The sequence below is a fragment of the Scyliorhinus canicula genome, chromosome 17 (assembly GCF_902713615.1).
Source record: "Scyliorhinus canicula chromosome 17, sScyCan1.1, whole genome shotgun sequence".
NCBI lineage: Eukaryota > Metazoa > Chordata > Chondrichthyes > Carcharhiniformes > Scyliorhinidae > Scyliorhinus > Scyliorhinus canicula.
The window spans coordinates 14,556,903-14,579,333 of NC_052162.1; the positions used below are offsets into that span (position 1 = coordinate 14,556,903).

Genomic DNA, 22,431 nt, shown 5'->3' on the forward strand with positions numbered 1-22,431 from the left:
GGTGATCATTGCTCGGCACAACATCGAGGGCCGAAGGGCCTGTTCTGTGCTGTACTGTTCTATGTTCTATGTTCTATGTTCTATAACATCATAGTTCCATGTGGGCTGTCTGCATCTGCAACTCGCCAATCATACTTGCCATACTACATGCATGCAAATACTTGCACTGTAACCCTAATTTAGACTTTGTTACATTCCCTCTTATGTTGAAGCCACTAAACGCCTTTCCATTTCTTAGAGCTATCTGCCTTTCTCTCATAGAATCATAGACTTTACAGTGCAGAAGGAGGGCATTCGGCCCATCGAGTCTGCACCAGCCTTGGAAAGAGCGCCCCACTTAAGCCCATGCCTCCATCCTATCCCCGTAACTCAGTAACCCCACCCAACCTTTGTGGACACTAAGGGCAATTTATCATGGCCAATCCACCGAACCTGATTTAGCTCACTCAGCTAAATCACTGGCTTTTAAAGCAGGCTAGCAGCACGGTTCGATTCCCGTACCAGCCTCCCTGGACAGGCGCCAAAATATGGCGAATAGGGGCTTTTCACAGTAACTTCATTGAAGCCTACTCGTGACAATAAGCGATTTTCATTTCATTTCATTTTCATCTTTGGACTGTGGGAGGAAACCGGAGCACCCGGAGGCAACCCACGCAGACACTGGGAGAACGTGCAGACTCTGCAAAGACAGTGACCAAAGCTGGGAATCGAACGTAGGACCCTGGAGCTGTGAAGCAACTGTGCTAACCACTGTGCTACCGGGCCACCCTTTGCACGTTGGTATACCACTTGAGTATTATCTCCTGGTTTGCAAGCCTCTGCCAGGTTTGTTTAAACCTGTCCCAATAGCACCAACAAATCATTCCCCCGGGAAATTGGTCCTGGCTCTGTCTAAGTGCAAACCGTCCAGCCTGTAGAGGTCCCATCTCCTTTAGCCCAAGAATTTAAATCCCTCGCTTAAGTACCATCTCTCCAGCCATGCTGTCATCTGCTCTATCCTCCCTATTTCCATGCTCACATGCGTGTGGTATTGGGGTTAATTCAGAGATGACGAATTTGAGGTCTTTTTTGCTCATTTCTAACCTAACTTCCTAAATTCTGACTGCAGGACCATATTCCTCTTTCTGCCAATATCGTCAGAACAAAGTGAACCATGACCACTGTTTGACTGTTTACTGACACCCCCCCCCCCCCCCCCGACCCTGACCTGCTTTACACTGCTCCCGGTCTGCTTCACCGTGATCCAAACTGCTCCTGACCTGCTTCACACTGCTCCGGGTCTGCTTCACAGTGATCCTAACTGCTGCACATTGCTCCCAGTCTGCTTCACAGTGATCCTAACTGCTACACACTGCTCCCGGTCTGCTTCACAGTGATCCTAACTGCTGCACACTGATTCTGACCTGCTTCACACTGCTCCGGGTCTGCTTCACAGTGGTCCTAACTGCTGCACATTGCTCCCAGTCTGCTTCACAGTGATCCTAACTGCTGCACACTGCTCCCGGTCTGCTTCACAGTGATCCTAACTGCTGCACACTGCTCCTAGTCTGCTTCACAGTGATCCGAACTGCTACACGCTGCTCCCGGTCTGCTTCACAGTGATTGTAACTGCTGCACACTCCTCCCAGTCTGCTTCACAGTGATCCGAACTGCTGCACAATGCTCCCAGTCTGCTTCACACTGCTCCCGGTCTGCTTCAGAATGATCCTAACTGCTGCACACTGCTCCCAGTCTGCTTCACAGTGATCCTAACTGCTGCACACTGCTCCCGGTCTGCTTCACAATGACCCTGACGCTTCATGTCTGCTTCACAATGATCCGGTCCTGCTGCACACTGCTCCCAGTCTGCTTCACCGTGATCGTAACTGCTGCACACTGCTCTTGACCTGCTTCACACTGCTCCCAGTCTGCTTCACAATGATCCTGACCTGCTTCACACTACTTCATGTCTGCTTCATGATGATCCTCACTCCTCCCGGTCTCTTGCTAGTGATCTTGACCTGCTACACATGTCGCCCGGCCTGCTTCACGGTGATCCTGACTGCTGCACACTGCTCCCGGTCTGCTTCACACTGCTCCCGGTCTGCTTCACAATGATCCTGACCTGCTTCACAATGATCCTGTCCTGCTGCACACTGTTCCAGGTCTGCTTCACAGTGATTGTAACTGCTGCACACTGCTCCCAGTCTGCTTCACAGTGATCCGAACTGCTGCACAATGCTCCCGGTCTGCTTCATACTGCTCCCGGTCTGCTTAACAATGATCCTAACTGCTGCACAATGCTCCCGGTCTGCTTCATACTGCTCCCGGTCTGCTTAACAATGATCCTAACTGCTGCACAGTTCTCCCAGTCTGCTTCACAGTGATCCTAACTGCTGCACACTGCTCCCAGTCTGCTTCACCGTGACCGTAACTGCTGCACACTGCTCCTGACCCGCTTCACACTGCTCCCGGTCTGCTTCACAATGATCCTGACCTGCTTCACACTACTTCATGTCTGTTCATGATGATCCTCACTCCTCCCGGTCTCTTGCTAGTGATCTTGACCTGCTACACATGTCGCCCGGTCTGCTTCACGGTGATCCTGACTGCTTCACGCTGCTCCCGGACTGCTTCACAATGATCCTGACCTGCTTCACTCTGCTTCACAATGATCCTGTCCTGCTGCACACTGCTCCAGGTCTGCTTCACAGTGATTGTAACTGCTGCACACTGCTCCCAGTCTGCTTCACAGTGATCCGAACTGCTGCACAATGCTCCCGGTCTGCTTCATACTGCTCCCGGTCTGCTTAACAATGATCCTAACTGCTGCACACTGCTCCCAGTCTGCTTCACAGTAATCCTAACTGCTGCACACTGCTCCCGGTCTGCTTCATACTGCCCCCGGTCTGCTTCACAATGATCCTGACTGCTGCACACTGCTCCCAGTCTGCTTCACAGTGATCCTAACTGCTGCACACTGCTCCCGGTCTGCTTCACAATGATCCTGACCTGCTTCACACTGCTTCATGTCTGATTCACAATTATCCTGTCCTGCTGCACACTGCTCCCAGTCTGCTTCACCGTGATCGTAACTGCTGCACACTGCTCCTGACCTGCTTCACACTGCTCCCGGTCTGCTTCACAATGATCCTGACCTGCTTCACACTGCTTCATGTCTGCTTCATGATGATCCTCACCTCTCCCGGTCTCTTGCTAGTGATCTTGACCTGCTACACATGTCACCCGGCCTGCTTCACGGTGATCCTGACTGCTGCACACTGCTCCTGGTCTGCTTCACACTGCTCCTGGTCTGCTTCACACTGCTCCCGGTCGGCTTCACACTGTTCCCGGTCGGCTTCACACTGTTCCCGGTCGGCTTCACACTGTTCCCGGTCGGCTTCACACTGGTCCCGGTCGGCTTCACACTGGTCCCGGTCGGCTTCACACTGGTCCCGGTCGGCTTCACACTGGTCCCGGTCGGCTTCACACTGGTCCCGGTCTGCTTCACACTGCTCCCGGTCTGCTTCACACTGCTCCCCGTCTGCTTCACACTGCTCCCCGTCTGCTTCACACTGCTCCCCGTCTGCTTCACACTGCTCCCGGTCTGCTTCACGCTGCTCCCGGTCTGCTTCACTCGTCTCCCGGTCTGCTTCACTCGTCTCCCGGTCTGCTGCACACGTCTCCCGGTCTGCTGCACACGTCTCCCGGTCTGCTTCAGAGTGAGCCTGACCTGCTTCACACATTGCCCAGTCTCTTCACAGAGATTCTGACCTGCTTCACACTGCTCCCGGTCTGTTTCATTGTGATGCTGATCTGCTTCAGACGCCTCCTGGACTCTAATAGTTGATGGGAGGAAAGAGAAGGGGAATGAAACTGATTAGATATCTCTTTCAAACAGACGGACTCTTGCAATGGGCCAAATGGCCTTCATCAATTCTTTGCTGTATGAGTCTCTGATTCTCAGTTGGTAAAATCTCACCTCCCTAAGTTTTCATGAAGAGAACTACGTTTGCATGATTATGAATAACGGCCAATATAGAGGGGCCACATGTTTACTTGTAAATGTTCTTGTTACCACAAGAGTACTTTGTCGTAATTGGCATCGTGAAAAATGTGGCGTATGAGCTCACTTTCAATTGTATTGATCGCTGGTGAGAACATTAGATGAATAACTGCAACCTTAAGGATATAGTGGAGGGCAAATAATCAGCACTGTTGTGATTAATTTATGGAAACTTTAATCTTTCCTTTGTACACACAATACTGCATTAACTCAGTTGCAACAAGTTGGGGAATTGATCAGCACTCACGCGGTGGATACAACTACAATCACCTGTTGCGAACTTCATACTTCCTTTCTGTTTGGAGCTATCAACTGTGGGTGGAGGTATTCCCCCGGGGGGTCTAATTGCATGGCGTTTGCACCACGTGATTCTTGAACACATGACATCTGCAACTGTTCTTGTGTTTACCCAATAACAATTGAACATCTTTGTTTGTGGTTTTGTGGCAGCAGCTGTTGCACACATTTCTAAAAAAAACCAGTAAGCTACTCACAGGCAAACTGAGGACCATGAGTACAGGAGGCCACATTGCCCAAAGAGCCTGTTGCACCATTTAGTAAGGTCATGGTTGATCCATCACCCCACTCTACTTGCCCACCTTTGCTTCACATCTCTTAATACCTTTGGTTGACAAAAATCTACCCATTTTCACATTTAAAATGAGCAATTAACCTGCTGTTTGCTGAAGAGTGCTCACATTTCTCCCAACCTTTGTACATATCGGTATTTGTAAATTTCACCCTGAAAGGGCTGGCCCCAATTTCTAGACTCGTCTGCCCGGTTCTGGACTCCCAACCGGTGAAAACAGTTTCTCCCGATGTACCCAATCTGTTCCCTTTTCTGTCTTGAGAACTTTGATCAAGTCACCCTCTAAATTTTGAATTTCCGGGCCGGGCAACCCTAATTTGTGTTACTCTCCCCCACTTTGACGCTCGGAGACCATTTGTTGTTTCTGGGTGGGAGGAGAGAGGAAATGGAAGGTGGCAGAGGGATGTTGATTCCACGAGCAACTGACACATCAAGGGAACATGGGAATAGTGGCTTCCCGGTATCCTGACCAGCGTTTGTCTGTATCAAAACTGGTTAACTGGTGGTTTACCACATTGCTGACTTTGGAAGCTTGCTGTGCACAAATTTGCTATGCTGTCCGTAAAATAATAGTGACTACACTTTGCACTTTAAAAGCTGTTGGTTCACAGCGGAGCGTTTTTTTTTTAGTTAACTCCAGAACGGGATAATGGAGATGCAATTTCTTCCTTTAATGCCATCCCTGTTTCCCATGTAATAACATGTTGAAAGAAGTGAGCACTTAACGTTGTTCTTCCATGTAAACCCTTGCTGCAGGCGAGATGCTGAGTTGCAATATTTCTCCAGGAGGCACAAAGCCTGTTTGCATAATTGAAGGATTTAGTGTTAACATTTTTCAAAGATGTCTGTGAAAGCTTTAGTTATTATAATTAGACTTTCTTTACAAAGGGCCCTCTCAGCCAATCTGCGACTTGTCCCATTTGCTTTGAAGGCAGAGATGGGTTTCAGTTGCCTTATGTTCATGTACTTGCATCACTGAAGCCTCCATCCGTGGATACCCACTAATCGCACAGCCCAAACTCCAGGGAGAACAGTGGGGTTTAGCTGCAGAAGTACAGAAACCACACGCCACTGATCTTGACTCTTGACTGTAACTTTTCAAATATACTTTGTGAGACTTTTCTTTGTGCCAGGGCTGAATATTTTTAGTTCCGATGTAGATGTGCGAAAACATGATTTTGGAGTTTAGTGCAGTTTCAAGATATGTGTTGGTTATTTCTGTTTTGAATATTTGCAACTCTTGCAGCCAAGGCAAGCTGTGATTGAAATACAGGCAGCCTGGCAGGCAGCCAACTACTTCATCACAGATCAGACTATAGGGAATGCAAACTCACAGCTTAGTATTGACTTAATGTTTATGGTTTATGCTGTAAGATATATTTTGCGGTAATTCAACATTGTATCACACACACACACACACACTGGAGCAATGATTTTCATATTGTGGATCCTGCATGCCTTTCTCCGAATGTTCATCCCACAGTCAAATCAGAAATGTCAAGTCCCCAGTCGCCACATTCCGGTGCCTGTTTGGGTTCACAGAGGGAGAATTCAGAATGTCCAATTCACCTAACAGCACATCTTTCGGCACTTGTGGGAGGAAACCGGAGCACCCGGAGGAAACCCACGCAGATACTGGGAGAACCGCCTCAAGTATGTTGTGGATGCAGGGTGGCCTTCTTTTCGATATGTCAGCCGACTATCATTCCGGGCAGGTGGGACGAGCAGCCTGTCTCCCTGTAATACCCAGCCCCAGCTTTGTACCCAGCCCCAGCTTCGTACCCAGCCCCAGCTTCGTACCCAGCCCCAGCTTCATCATTGCATACTGAGGAATCTGAAATTCCTTCCTGCCCAAGAACGTGCCATGATCTATGGATATGTTTTGAAAACAGGTACAGGCAGTGCTGTCAAACTCTTTAAATTCTGTCAGTTAACCATACTTTCGCAGACTCCCAGTGCGAAATGAGTTTTGCCAAGGGATCGGGGGCATGTACATTTTTTCGGGGATCTGATGTGAGGGACTCAATCAAATATCAGTAATCACTCACTCATGTTGAACACTGGTGTATTTTCCTCTGTTTCAAGTTGAAGAAAAGTTGTTTGTCTAGCCAGTCACTATAAATCACACACAAGTGTTAAGTTTACCAGGTGAGGGGTGATCTCACCAGCCTGTTCCGCCAGTGAGGAGAAGCATTCCCACCTGCTTGCTAGTTTCCCATTAGTGCCTCTGCATTGTGCATTCCCAAAAGGAATATCGTATGTGAAGAGGAGCTGCAGTCGGCCAATTCTGAAATGGGGTTTGGTTGGATGGCGATAGTGTGGATCAGATTAGCACCCAACAGCACAGGGTCACTTCCTACCCTGGCTGATGTAGACCTGGGACTGGTCTTCTTGCTTGGGCCCTGCGAAGAGGAAGGCGATTGCCAATCACCAATAACAAGAACAAAGAAAAGTACAGCACAGGAACAGGCCCTTCGGCCCTCCAAGCCAGTGCCTACCATGCTGCCCATCTAAACTAAAATCTTCTACACTTCCGGGGTCCGTATCCCTCTATTCCCATCCTATTCATGTGTTTGTCAAGATGCCCCTTAAATGTCACTATCGTCACTGCTTCCACCACCTCCTCCGGCAGCGAGTTCCAGGCACCCATTACCCTCTGTGTAAAAAAAAACTTGCCTCGTCCATCTCCTCTAAACCTTGCCCCTTGCACCTTAAACCTATGCCCCCTAGTAATTGACCCCTCTACCCTGGGGGAAAAGTCTCTGACTATCCACTCTGTCTATGCCCCTCATAATTTTGTTGACCTCTATTAGGTAACCCCTCAACCTCCGTCGTTCCAGTGAGAACAAATCGAGTTTATTCAATCTCTCCTCATAGCTAATGCCCTCCACACCAGGCAACATCCTGGTAAATCTCTTCTGCACCCTCTCTAAAGCCTCCACATCCTCCTGGAGCCAATAAAAACAGTTTAGAATGGGGCCTCCGCAGACATTGAGGCAAGGATGTACCTTCAGGCCGCGCACACACAAAGGAAGAAATTCTGAAATATTGAAGTCCTGTGATGCCCTTGCCAACGTGAATAAGTCGGGAAGCAGCTTCCAAAATTTGTTCACTGGCTGTTTTTACAGGCAAACCGCAAGAAAAATTAAAGGTATTCGGCTTTCATAGAAAATATAAAACTTGTGGAAGATGTGTTCTGCTCGTATTTACTCCCATGATCTGTCTGGGTGTGGGTAGGGTGGGGGCGTAAACTAGTGGGCTTGCACTTTGCTGCAGGCAAACCTTCAATTTGCTCCTTTCTATTACCCTATCCGGAGCAGCAGAGTTCAGAAGGTTTATGATGCATAAAGAGTCAATGCTGACAATTAGTTCACCAATGACGTGCACATTTCATGCGCGATGCCTGCAGAGAACAGGCTTTGTCTTAAATGCTAGCTATCTCTGACTGCCAGCGGTTTGAAGGATGAAAAGAGGTACAAAATGCCTTCAGCTCTCCGAAGTTTCCAAGTTGTACCATATAATAGACATTTCCAAAACCAGAGTAAATGAGATTTCTTTTCAGATACCAAGTACAGTTCTGGGTCTAAATTTTGGTGCCTTATTCACTCCAGTTCCAGTTACTTTGTAATTAAACACTAACATGAAAATACAATTTTTTTTTTTTCCTTTTAATTGGTTTCATGTCAGATTGACTAGAATATTGAGGATTGTGAAGATTTAAGGAGCTCTATTGCTTCAGTGAAAAGTTGAGGACAGATTGTGTTGCCGTAGCAATTTCGGCAGTAGTGCTCTGGGGGCGGGCATGGGTTCAAATCTCAGCAAGATATCTTGTGGAATTTGAATTCAATTAACAAATCTGCGGCGGGATTCTCCGAGCCTCCGCACCGAAATCGCGCGATCGGCGCGGGGCCGGAGAATGGGCGTCAAACCCGAGATCGCGTCCGACGACTCTCCCGCGATTCTCCAGTCTGCAGAGAATCGGCACCAATCGGGCGTGCGCAGTCGACGCGCCGGGGGCCATTGAAAGAGGCCTCCGCGGCGATTCACCGAGTGCAGCTGGCCGAGTCCCCGCCAGCGTGGTTCTCTCATGGTTCCACCCGGCGGGAACGCGGCGTGGCGGCTGCGGACTCAGTCCATGGCTGCCCTGGTTGGGGGGGGGGGAGAGGATCATTCACTGGGGGGGGGGGGGGGGGCCTCCAGGTCGGCCAGGCTACCGATCAGGAGCCACCGATCCACGGGCGCGCACAATCTGGGGGACGGGGGACAGCGGCTATCTTCTTGGTGCCGGTCCACGGTGTGGGTCGGCCATGTCTCGCGGGGCAGCCAAAGCAGGCTGCCGCTGTGCGCATGCGCGGATCCCTGACCGGAAGTGCAGGGCCCCGTATCAGTACCCGGAGTTGTGAATAGCACTCCGGGGCCCTGCTGGCTCCCTGCAAATCGGAGAATCATCCTGGACTTTCTCCAGGCAAGTCCAAAGTGATTAGCGTATGTTTTTTCGTGGGCGTGGGGACATAGCCCCATTATTGGAGAATCCTGCCCCTGGTGTTTTCAACGTGTTCCAGTGATGGTGGCCATGAAATGATAATTGTTTGTTGTCAAAACCCATCAGGTTCATTATGTCCTTCAGGGGGAAAGGACATTCGCCACCCTTACCCAGCCTTGCCGACATGTGACTCCAGACCCAGATTAATGTGGTTGACTCGGCAAGATCCTAGCAAGCCATTTAGTTCAAGGGAAATTTGGGATGGACGACGAATCCAGACCTTTTCCTGAAAGAACAAAGAAAACGATAAGGGCACGATTTAGCAGACAGCTTTTGGGCGCATTTGGTGGGGTGCAGCACCGAGATTCACCCCGATATTCACCAGGAATTTTTGGTTTTTTGGGGATCTTGAGGAGTTTCTCTCCGCCAAGGCCACATTCACAGAGAGATGCTCTCGCCAGCAGGAACAGCTCCTATCAGATCGGAGTGTCCTTTTGAACACAGCCCAGAACTCTTCACCCACCCAACCATCTCTGGGCCCCTAAACCCCCCCCCCTTCATCCTCTCTCCAATTGGCAAGGCACCCCTCTCCCAGCCTGATCCGTAGCAGTGGCAACCTGCCACTTTCAGGCATTTCTAATTTGCTCAGGTGCCAGGGGAGTGTCCGAGTACCATCCTGCCTGTCCCCCGACCACCTGGGGGGTCTCTAATGGCCTGCAAGATCCCCCGAGGTGCCATCACATCTGGTTCACGTTTGTGGAAACCAGTGCTAAACAGCACCCTAGCGAGGTTTTGCAGACACAGCCGTTGACTCCCAGGCACCCAGTGAATCTGACGTCCAGGTATTTACATGAGCCTAGTGGCTCATTTAATATTGCAGATCTGGTATTCGCCCAGCGAGGGCAAGATCCAGATTGCGGTGGGTGGAGCGAGTTGGGTGACTTGCGATTGGAGCCCAATTTCGGTCTCTCGCTGAATTCACCCCTTGCGCTCGGATCCTCACCAGGCGCAGCTGTCGCTGAATGACGGCCATGGGGCGCGATCCTCTTGCCACCCGCAGCACATTTCTCGGGGGGGAGGTGGTCCGCCATTGGCAGCTGGCAGGGTCTTCTAGTCTCACTACTGTCAATGGAATTTCCAATTGAATCCACCCCACGCACTGGGAGACCCGTGGCTGGGGTGAGCTGTCGTCGGGACCTGAAGACCCTGCCACGTCAACAGCTGGAAGATCTTGCCCTAGATATTGGCAGAAGGATAATGTTAAAGTGTCTGGAGAATTTTCAGTGGCAGGATCTCTGCTATACCACCAGCAAAGATGTCACTTAAATAAGATACAGTTCAAAGGTGCTTTTATGTTGAGCCACAATTTATATAAGGGTGGCACAATATTTATTACTGTTCGATCATTGGTATTAAGAAGTTACTACTTTAAAGTGTATATATTTTGCGTGTATTTCAGTGTCTCGACTCACCCTTTTCAGATTATTGAATAATGCATTCATGACTTGGATTTTACATTTGTGGTGAGGGCAATTAGGGTCAGATTTTTACTGATGCATGCATGGCTGCATGCCCATCACATGCATGACTGCTCATCTGCAACAAACATAGCCACCCAGAGTTTATGAAATTTTACATTGACACTGCAGCATTAAAGGTGAATTTTAGCGAGTTTTACTCCCGCGTGTGCACTTGCAAGTCTCCCTTCCACTCTCCTGTCAGAACAGAAACACATATGACCAAAGAGGTTCCACATGGGTTAACTCTGCAATGGCTGTGCCACTGAATGTGATGCGTGACTCAATACTTCCTTAAATTCGTAATATCAACCTTCGCGGCCATTTAAAATGCACATTTTCCCGATACCGTTTGTTTCATTTTTACTATTTTTTCTTCTACCTCCATCTTTCTTACTGCTCGACATAGTCACTGCCTCTTGCTTTCTCCGTTCCATTTTCTTATTCCCCGTTGGTCATAGTATTTCCTCTCCATTCCTGGTTCTCCTGTTCTCTGCCTGAAGACGGGCCCTGGGTGATTATTCACTGAGCTACAACTGAGTGTCATGATTGTCTACTTTGGGGAGAGCTAGAAGGTAGGCCATGTGTCCATCTGAGCTGGAATGGTGGCTCAAATCCCGTGCCATTGTTATTATTCTGATCCACAAGTTAGCTGTGTGGCCAATTTAGCTTTGAGCCCCCCCCCCCCCCCCCCCCCCAATTACTTGCAGACCCGGAAAAGGTGATTTGGCGGCCATTGGCTGTCCCATATGTTCGTCGTGGTCCTGCAGCAGTCGAGCCATTCCTTTTAAAATTTGAAACAATTCTCCTCCAGTCTGGAGGGAATGCTACACTGTCCGAGGTGCTGTCGCTCAGATCAGACCATTGGCTGCGATTTAACGGCCTCATCATGCCGCTGAATCTCGCAAGATTTGCCTCGCTTGAAACACCTCCCGAGATTTAATGAAATCTTGTGAGACCTCGTGATCTGGATCTCGCCCTCACTGGACATGATCCAGATCTGCATATTTAAATGATGCATCAGACTCATTTGAATATGCGTTTGTGGGACTCTTCTGGCGCCTGGTGCCTAATGATTTAGAGCACCGTTTTAATATTGGTTTCCACAAATGTGGACCACTCGTAATGACCCCTGGGGCTGGGGTCTCCCAGGTCATTAGAGACCCCTGTTGTCAGGGATGTGGCAGGCTGGCACCCTGGCAATTCTACTGGCACCTGAGCATCTTGGCACACTGCTGCCAGGGCACCCTGGAAATGCCACCATGGCACTGCTTACGTGACACTGCTAGGCTGGCAGAGAAACTGCCAAGGTGTCAGTGCCTGGGTGCCAAGTTGGCTCTGCCAGGGAACGGGCCCAGGGATGGCCTTACCTGGTGGAGGGGGTGTGGGAGTGCTTCTGGGGCCTCCCTCTAAGTTTGGGGAGGGGGGAGGACAAAAACAGGGGTGGGGGCTGGAAGAGGCAGGTGGGGGAGCGATCGGGACAGCCAGACAAAATGACTCCTGCCGAGAAACAGCTCGCCAAAACAGGACATAGATTATTTTTCTGGTTGAATCGCACCCATTACATCCAGACCCTGTCTGCCCTCTCAGGTGAATGTAAAAGATCCCATGCCAATATCTCATGGAGAGCAGGGGAGTTGCCTCTGGTGTCCTGGTCAGTATTGCAAAAACAGACTTGTGTGGTGATTATCACATTAATACATTGCTGTATGTGGGAGCTGGGTGCACACTGGCTACTGTGTTTCCTAAATTAAAACAGTGAGTTCACTGTAACAGTGCATCATTGGCTCGGAATGCCTTTGACATATCTGGTGATCGTGAAAAGTGCTCTCTAAACGCAAATCTTTCTTTTATTTGCTACAAAGAAAATAGTCTTCATAAATCTGCCTTCCAGTAACTAGTGTACATAAGAAGCAAGAACAATAATTTGGTGACCATATTTATGAGGCCTGTACTTCTTCTAATGCTATGACTTCCAAATGCCGTTCATTTCTTTGCTCGCACTTTAGAAAGTCAACGTGTTAGCTGTTGCACAGATTTGTGAGATCATCGTCCTGTTGCTACTATAATCTCCAGTTGAAAGCTTCTTCTGAATCCAAACAATAAGCACGATGCAACTCGAATCTTATTTGCTGAAGTAGTACATGAAAGTTTAATAAACCCTCGTCACATAGTTCTGTAAAATAACAAGCTTATCTTACGGTGTTATGAATTTAAAATTCACTTCCATTAAAAAAAATCAAAAAGTAAATTAGTTTTGTAATGGAAAACTTTCTTTTACAGTTTTTTTTGGGAAGTGTGATGTGATTAATCTTTCTTTAATAAAAAGAAATAGTTTAAATTCAGGTTGAGAGCATGGAATTCATACAATTCACAAGAGTGTCTCCTTATATTGGACTCCTCTGGGAGTTCTGAAAATGTAATAGTATTTTATTTTAATGAAACAGAAAACTATTACACCCAAAGAATTTATGCAACCATACCCTATGAATCATTTTGGTGTTTAAATATAACTGTCCCTCCAAAAAGTGCTGATTTTTGCAAGGAGGCATTTCTGGGAATTAATTTCTGTCCTCCTAGTTATTGGAATGTAGTTTGCTGTTTCACAATATAGTGATGTACAGTGTGGTAAGTATGGGTCCAGCCAATTCAGGTGGCATGACAGGGGTGATACTATAGTTAGATTTGCTCCTGTTCGTCGCCTTTGAATACTTTTGCTTCAGCCACTCGTGAAGCCATTACTTCCGGCTGCTGTCAAACACACGGGTGGTGCAGACAGTTGTAAAATAGCGGAGGATGCACACAGTGTTGGCTGTGTCACTGTAATGATTGATAATAAGATAAGCCTGTTCTGAGGGAAGAAAGAACATGGGAGAAAATCCCATCTGTTTAATTCTTTTCTACTGCGTGTGGAAGGTTGTAATTTGGAAAAAAACTGATTTCAACTAAGTAGCCAACTCGTGCCAAGTTATAATGAGCCCTGACGATCCTTGCTGAACATCATTTGTTGTTTCTGCTCAACAAGAACTTTCATTCTGTATCCTGACATGGCAATGACTTTGCGAGTCATCTGATATTATTGGAAAATTATGAGCTCCATGCTGAACTCTTGACTGTATTTTGAATGTTACTGAAGAGAGGAATTATTGACTAGAATAAATAGGTCGTAAATGCATTTGTGTTTAATATCAACTAACGCTGACATCAAAATTATTTTCAATGCAATATTTGTTTCCATGGTCTTTTGATTCGGTGTCAGGAGATTTATCAAAGTGATATCCATTTCCCCCCCCACCTCGCCTCTTTCTCCCCCCTCCCCCCACCCACCCAATTTCAAAGTTGTTGCAACAACCTTGCTCCTCCAGTTCCTGTAGCTCATGTTGCCATGGCCCAGTTCCATGCCCACCACTCTCAGAATGAAACCATTGAATTTGGGCACCCTCAAATTTCAGTTCGATGGGTTGGTGAAGCTTTCTGGATGGAAGCACAAACTTGGATAATGAGCCCCTGAAATGCACTTTTACACTAAAATACTGCTTTTTCCAGTACTCTGCTTTGGCCTTAAAGTTTAGAGTCTGGAACCTGAGGATTAGCGAATTCAAATGAACACTCATCTCCAATTTTGAAATTGCCCTTCAAAATTGCAACAGGCGCAGTGGTATGAAAATGTGTGGATTAACAGTAAAGGCTTGAAGAATTGCAACATAAAATAGCTGGGAGTGCGTCTTGAGAAGAGGTTGCATTACAATGCCGCACCATGCTTTGAACCAAAATGACATAATTTATATCTGACTGAAGGGGAAGCGTGTGCACCTCGGTGCTCTTGTGGTGTGAGTTTGGATACAGTGATGGAACGTACAGCAAAGGCGCTTTAAGTAATTTGGAATCTTGTTTAAATCTGCCAGCCGGCAGTTTGATGTAATGAGAGAACCTGTCAAACTCGCAGATGTGATCCCTCACCGAGATAAAGGGAAGCAACGCCATCGTAGCTCCTCTATCCACAGGATGTACCCCTCACCCACCATTTAAAATCTTCACTGCCACATGTTCCGCACTGTTTATTCATTCTTCGTGAAAAAAATTCACACATCAGTTCTAAATTTGCTTTCATTATCTTGGGATAATCTTCCAGTTGTATCTTTCCCCTACCATTTATTAACTGTGCACCTCTGTAGTCCATAGAATCCCAACAGCGCAGAAGGAAGGCTGCACTGACCCTACGAAGAGCACTGTACCTCGGCCCACTCCCCCACCCTATCCCCATAACCCCACCTAACCTGCATATCTTTTGACTGTGGGAGGAAACTGGAGCACCCAGAGGAAACATACGCAGACACGGCGAGAACGTGAAGACTCCACACAGACAGTGATCCAAGGTTGAAATTGAACCCGGCTCCCTGCTGCTGTGAGGCAGTAGTGCTAACCACTGTGCCCATCAGTGTTGATTCGCAAAGTCTTGAGTTCCTCTGTTATTTCCTTATAACTCAATATTCTAGAGTTTGTGTCCTGACGTATAAAACCGAGCCCCTGTCAGCCCTCTTAACTGGATTAAAAGCTCCCATGGCATGATTCAAAAAGAGCAGGGGTGTCCTTGCCTACAACCAAGATTAAAATGGATTCAATGCAAAATGCTGTGAATGCTGGAAATCCGAAAGAAAAATGGAAAATGCTGGGTGGGTGGAAACACCCCCAGCGGGTCAGGCAGCCTCTGTGGATAGAGAAACGGAGTTAATGTTTTGAGCTTGAGAGCTCAAGAGAGGGAGAAATGTAATGGATTTTATACTGCTCAAGAGGGGGTGGTGCAAGCGACACAAAATAACAGGTCAGCGATAGGTGGGAGTTAGGCAAGATTTGACAAAGTTGTGATGGGCACAAAACAAAGGGAATGTGAACGATAGTGTTAAAGACTAAAGAAGGTGCAGATAGTAGCACAAAGGTAAGATAACAGAATGTGTTAATAGCACAATAAGGCTGCGTGAGAGCAAAACCTAAGAACAAGTGACAGATGAAATGAAATGAAAATCGCTTATTGTCACAAATAGGCTTCAAATGAAGTCACTGTGAAAAGCCCCTAGTCGCCACGTTCCGGCGCCTGTTCGGGAAGGCTGGTACGGGAATTGAGCCGTGCTGCTGGCCTGCCTTGGTCTGCTTGCAAAGCCAGCGATTTAGCCCTGTGTAAACCAGCCCCTTGAGCCTGTCCTGGCACTTAATGAGATCATGGCTAATCTGCAGCCTAACTCCATCTACCTGCCTTTGGCTCATATCTCTTAATATCTTAGCTTAACAAATTTCTATCTGTCTCAGATTTGAATTTAACTACTGTTATAGATTCAACTGCTGTTTGTGAGAGAAAGTTCCAAACCTTTGCCACGTTTTGATGTGAAGAGGTGCTCCTTAACATCTCTCCTGAACGGCCGAAACATCATTTTTAGACTATGCCCCCTAACTTTAGAAACTCCAACCAGTGGAAATAGTTTATCTTTATCGACCTTGTCTTTCCCTGTTAATATCGCGAATGCTTCAATCAGGTCACACCTTAACTTTCAAAATTCTCGCAAAAACAGGCCTAACTTAACCCTTATAGTACAGGTGCCTAGAACTGCTCACAATACTCCGTGGTGTAGACAGGGTTTTGTATAGCAGCAGCGTAACTTGTACGTCTTTATACGCCAATCCTCTAGATATAAAGGCCAGCATTCCATTAGGCTTTTTGATTATTTTCTGCACTTGTTTGTGGCATTTTAAGGATCTATGCTCCTGAATGCTGGAGTATTTTTGGACATCCACTGTACCTAACCTCTTTCCATGTAGAACATACTCTGCTCTATCCTTGTTTTTGTCCGTTATGGATGACCCCACACTTGCTTACTTTTGAATTCCATGTGCCACAATTTTACCCATTCACCTAGTCTGTCAATATCTCCTGGCAATTTTATGTTGTCTACAACGCCATTTAACTTTGTATCCTCAGCAAATTTAGATATATGACTTTCTCCGCCATCATCCAAGTCATTAATGAATAATGTGAATCATTGAGGTCCTAACATAGATCCCTGTGGTACACCACTAGTCATCAATTTCCTAACCATGTCAATAATTTGTCCTCAACTCCGCGAACTTCCGCCTAAGTTAACAATCTCTCATGACTTCATCAAATGCCTTCCGGAAGTCCATACAGTAACATCCACAGACATTTCCTTGTCCAGTAACTTAGTCACATCTTCAAAAAATTCAGCAAGGTTAGTCAGGAATGACCTTCCCTTCACAAATCCATGCTGGCTCTCCCTGATTGACCATTGTTTTTCGAGGTGTTCAGTTACCCCACCCCTGATTGTAGATTCCAGCAATTTCCCCACCAACGTTAGGCTAACCGGTCTGTAATTCCCTGGTTTCCCACCCTTCTTAAAAAGTGGAGTGACGTGTGCAATTTTCCAATCCAGAGGGATTACACCTAAAGCTAGGGAACTCTGAAAGATTATATTTAGGGCATCTGCAATGTGCTCCCCTATTTCCTTTAACTCCCTCAGATGGAAACCTTTGGGTCCAGGGGATTTGTCACTCTTTACTTACATTCATTTTCTAGTTACTGATCCTGTACATATGTTAATTGTATTAAACCCCTATCCTATATCGATCATTAATTTTTTTGGGACTTGTCGCAAGTTATCTTCCTTTTCAACTGTAAATACTGAGGCAAAGTAATTGTCCAACATAGTATTTAGTATATTTGGGGAATGGGCAGTGGGATAAAAATTTTTTTGATTAAAAACGGACCAAATTGGATTATCTGTTTCTTACTACTTGTGGGAACTTGCTGTGCACAAATTGACTGCTTATTTCCAACATTGAAACCATGGTGGCACTTCAGAAGTACTTGATTCACTATAAAGTACCTTGGCACATCATGATGTTGTAAAAGGCACAATTTAAATGCAGGCCTTTCTTGGCTCTGTAACACAATGAGGGCTTGAGCATTTCATTTTGTATGGTTTCAGTATGTTTGGTACTTCATTAATTAGCACACTGGGCTAAATCGCTGGCTTTGAAAGCAGACCAAGCAGGCCAGCAGCATGGTTCGATTCCCGTAACAGCCTCCCCGAACAGGCGCCGGAATGTGGCGACTAGGGGCTTTTCACAGTAACTTCATTTGAAGCATACTCGTGACAATAAGTGATTTTCATTTCATTTCATTTCAATATAATAATCTTGCTGAACTGGAGCAAGGTAGTGGTGGATGGAAATAATTCTGCAATTCAGTATTCGCTGAGATTTTGTCTCGGGAAAGCTTGAACACATAGCCACTGGTATTCGATGCAAGCGGCTCTGAAGAAATTATAAATTACACCTTATAATTTCACCCCATAAAATCTACGTCTATGAATGCAACTCCTTCTCTGGCAGAGACAGATTATGGAATAACCCCAAAGGTTGTGGAACCAATACAATCACAATTTGCAAAAATCTTTGAAGTGAGTGTCAAAATGGACCGGAGGAATCCCAAAGCAGAGGTGACGTGTGACAAAGGCGTGTCTGCTTATTTTTCCCCGGCAATGCGTTTGTGGCTATGGTGAGAAAACCACAACAATGGGGCAACAAGATTATTATTGCAATTCAAAAGAGCCCAAAGGCAGCAAGTTGAAATCGTGCCCTGGAATGTCCAGCTCAATTGTCCATCCGTTTATTTCCCACAAGCTCTCCCCAGCTCTATTAAGAAAGCAGATCTAAAAATGAATGGCCAGAGTCTCCAATAGGTTTGACATGACTCTCTCTTTTTATTTTAGGGGTGATGAGACCATCAATTCATGCGACACGTAGTTAGAAGTGAACAGTGGTATTAATAGTCTTACAACAGAGCCTGCCTGTGACGAGATGAACTCTAGATGAACTGGCAGGCAGGCTCTGACTGCCAAGCTTTATACAACCAGTGGGGGGGAGGAGCCATGGGCGGAGCCAAGGGTGGAGCCCATACAAACTTGCGTACATTCCCAGTACACCTCCCCCTCGGGGCAGAGCCATGCAACTGCTCATGTGCTGAGCTTACAGAGGCATGGTACAACACGTGTGATAAAAGTGTGAATTGTGGTATTGTGATTCACCACATTCACCCCCAGTAAAAAAAAAAAAAAATCAAGTCCGGCAGGGCTGATGGTTTACAGATTGAGCTTGTCCGGTGGCCGAGTTGTCCTTTGTGATCGGCGGAGCACCGGGGTTGCAGTCTCTTCTGGTGGCTGGATGATCACGGTCGGTTGGGGTACGATGGCGGACTCCGGGGGTGATTCTGTCTGAGCTTCGTACCCGTCTGGTTCGACTGGGGAGTGGGGGCGCTGGGAGCTTGCGGGTGCGGGCGCACGGAACATGTTTAGCGAACTGGTAGGCGCGGGGGGGTGGAGCGCTGCGATTTGGGTGGGATATAGTGTGAGGGGTACCTCGGCGGTGGTAGTGGTGGGATTTGATCCTGCAGGCGCTAGGTCCCGGAGGGATATGGTGTCCTGACGGCCGTCAGGGAACTTTATGAAGGCGTATTGGGGGTTCGAGTGTAGTAGGAGCACTTTTTCCACAAGCGGGTCAGTTTTGTGCACCCTGACGTGCTTCCTGAGGAGCACTGGCCCGGTGTCTTCAACCATGCCGGGAGCGAAACCCCCGTGGTAGTACCCTTGGAAAAGGTAAAGAGCCGCTCGTGAGGGGTCTGATTGGTGGCGGTACACAAGAGGGACCTAATGAAATGAAATGAAATGAAATGAAAATTGCTTATTGTCACGAATAGGCTTCAAATGAAGTTATTGTGAAAAGCCCCTAGTCGCCACATTCCGGCACCTGTTCGGGGAGGCGGTTACGGGAATAGCGTGGAGCACGTCTGGGAGGACTTCTTGCCAATGGGAGATCGGGAGATTCCTGGACCGGAGGGTCAGTAGGACAGTCTTCCAGACCGTCGCATTCTCCCTCTCCACCTGCCCGTTCCCCCTGGGTTATAGCTGGTAGTCCTGCTCGAGGCGATGCCCTTGTCGAGCAGGTACTGACGCAGCTCGTCGCTCATGAAGGACGAACCCCGGTCGCTGTTTACATAGCTGGGGAAACCAAACAGGGTGAAGACACTATGCAGGGCACTAATGACTGTGTGGGAGGTCATGTCGGGGCACGGGATAGCAAAAGGGAATCGGGAGAACTCGTCGATGACATTTAGGAAGTACACATTCCGGTTAGTCAAGGGGAGAGGCCCTTTGAAATTGATAGCGAGGCGTTCAAAGGGCCTAGAAGCCTTGACCAGGTGGGCCCTGTCTGGTCTGTAGAAGTGCGGCTTGCACTCCGCGCAGATCGGGCAATCCCTGGTGACGGCTTTTATCTCCTCGGTGGAGAAAGGCAGATTACGGGCTTTAATGTAGTGGGCGAGCCGGGTGACCCCTGGGTGGCAGAGGTCATTGTGGATGGCTTTTAAGCGGTCGTTCTGCGTGCTGGCGCACGTACCGCGGGACAGGGCAACTGGGGGCTCGTTGAGCTTCCCCGGTCGATACATAATATCGTATTTGTAGGTGGAGAGCTCGATCCTCCACCTTCTATCATTTTTAATTTTGCCCCTTTGCAAGTTGTCAAACATGAAGGCAACCGATCTTTGGTTGGTGATGAGGGTGAACCTTCTACCTGCGAGGTAGTGCCTCCAGTGTTGTACAGCCTCCACAATGGCTTGTTCTTCCTTTTCGACCGAGGAGTGTCGAAGTTCTGAAGCGGAGAGGGTTCGGGAGAAAAATGCGACTGGTCTCCCTGCCTGATTTAATGTGGCTGCAAGAGCTACCTCTGAGGCATTGCTCTCAACCTGGAAAGGGACGGATTCATCCACCGCCCGCATGGCCGCTTTGGCGATGTCCTCCTTGATGCCGTCGAAGGCCTGGCGTGCCTCGGCTGACAGGGGAAATCGTGTGGCCTTAAAGAGTGGGCGGGCTTTGTCCGCATATTGGGGGACCCACTGGGCATAATATGAAAAGAACCCCAGGCACCGTTTGAGGGCCCTGGGACAATGAGGGAGAGGGAGTTCTAAGAGGGGGCGCATACGGTCCGGGTCGGGGCCCAGGACTCCGTTTTCCACGACATAGCCGAGGATGGCTAGTCTGGTTGTGCGGAAAACGCATTTCTCCTTGTTGTACGTGAGATTAAGCTTCTGGGCCGTCTGGAGAAATTGATTGAGGTTGGCATCGTGGTCCTGCTGGTCATAGCCGCAGATGGTGACGTTATCCAAGTACGTAAACGTGGCCTGCAGCCCGTACTGGTCCACCATTCGGTCCATTGCTCGTTGGAACACCGAGACCCTATTTGTGACGCCAAAGGGAACCCGGAGGAAGTGGAAGAGGCGGCCATTGGCCTTGAACGCCGTGTAGTGGCGATCCTCCGGGCAGATTGGGAGCTGGTGGTATGCAGACTTCAGATCCACCGTGGAGAAAATCTGATACTGGGCTATCTGATTCACTATGTCTGCAATCCTGGGGAGGGGGTACGCGTCGAGGAGCGTAAACCGATTAATAGTCTGACTATAGTCTATGACCATGCGGAATTTTTCCCCGGTCTTGACGACCACCACCTGAGCTCTCCAGGGACTGTTACTGGCCTCTATGATCCCCTCACATAGGAGCCTCTGGACCTCGGTTCGAATGAACACCCTATCCTGTAGGCTGTACCGCCTGCTGCGAGTGGCTACGGGTTTGCAGTCCGGAGTGAGATTGGCAAAGAGAGGAGGGAGGGGGTGGATTCGCAGCATGGCTCGGCTGCAGATAGTGAGTGGGGGTAGAGGTCCGCTGAGGGTGAGACTCTTGAGATTGCACTGAAAATCGAGTCCCAGTAAGAGTGGGGCACAGAGTTTGGGCAGGACGTATAGTTGAAAATTAGAGTAACTAGCGCCTTCGATCGTTAGAGTTGTGACGGTGCGCCCTTGGATGTGGACAGAGTGGGAACCCAAAGCGAGTGAGATAGTTTGCCGTGCAGGAAAAACAGGGAGCGAACAGCGTCTTACCAGATCTGGGTGTACGAAGCTCTCGGTGCTCCCGGAGCCGAAAAGGCACGGTGTACTGTACCCGTTGATTTGGACCGTCGCCATAAAGTTGTGGAAATGTTTTGGGCGCGATTGGTCCAGTGTGACTGCGTTGAGTTGCGGGTAGTCAGCGGCTCAGTCGGCTGCGCTGGGGTGGCCCCGCGATGAGTGCCCGCTGAGGTCGCAATCTTCAATCAAATTTTCTGAGTTTGGAGAGGATGGAGCCCAAGATGGCCGCCCCCGTGGATCACTTGTGGCGGGCGGCGAGGAAGATGGCATCCAAGATGGCGGCCCCCATGAGTCGCACATGGTGGGCTGCGTGGTGGGGGTCCGCCCCCATGGATCGCATGTGGCGGGCGTGGGCGGAGTCGGGGTATAGGCCGCATCATTCCGGGGCCTGCGGGCCTGCGAGTGTGGAGAGCGGTTGCTTTGTGCCGCGTGAGGGTTAGGGGCTGGGACCTTCCTTGCCAGACACACTCTGGCGTAGTGACCTTTTCGGCCTCGGCTGCTGCAGGTCGCGTTGCGGGCCGGGCAGTGCTGCCGCGGGTGCTGGGACTGGCCACAAAAGTGGCAGGCTGGGGCAGCATGGTGTCTGGGTGGCCGCGCGGCGCAGGCCTGGGGCAGTCGCTGGTCGGGGGCCCATGACAGGGTCGCGGAGTCCGCAGGAAACGAGGTGAGGCTATGAAACGAGACCTTCATAGTTGTAGCGAGTTCAACAGTATCTTCTAAATTTTGAGCCCTTTTCTCCAGCGGTCGCTGGCGCACGTAATTCGATCTAAGGCC

General features: G+C 48.6%; 1 protein-coding gene across 2 annotated transcripts in view; it reads left to right on the forward strand.

Annotated features, from left to right (window-relative positions):
- The window catches only part of si:zfos-2326c3.2 (mitogen-activated protein kinase kinase kinase kinase 4), a 335,482-nt gene that overhangs the window by 24,047 nt on the left and 289,004 nt on the right, over nt 1–22,431 (forward strand). The gene's annotated exons all lie outside the window — the stretch shown is intronic.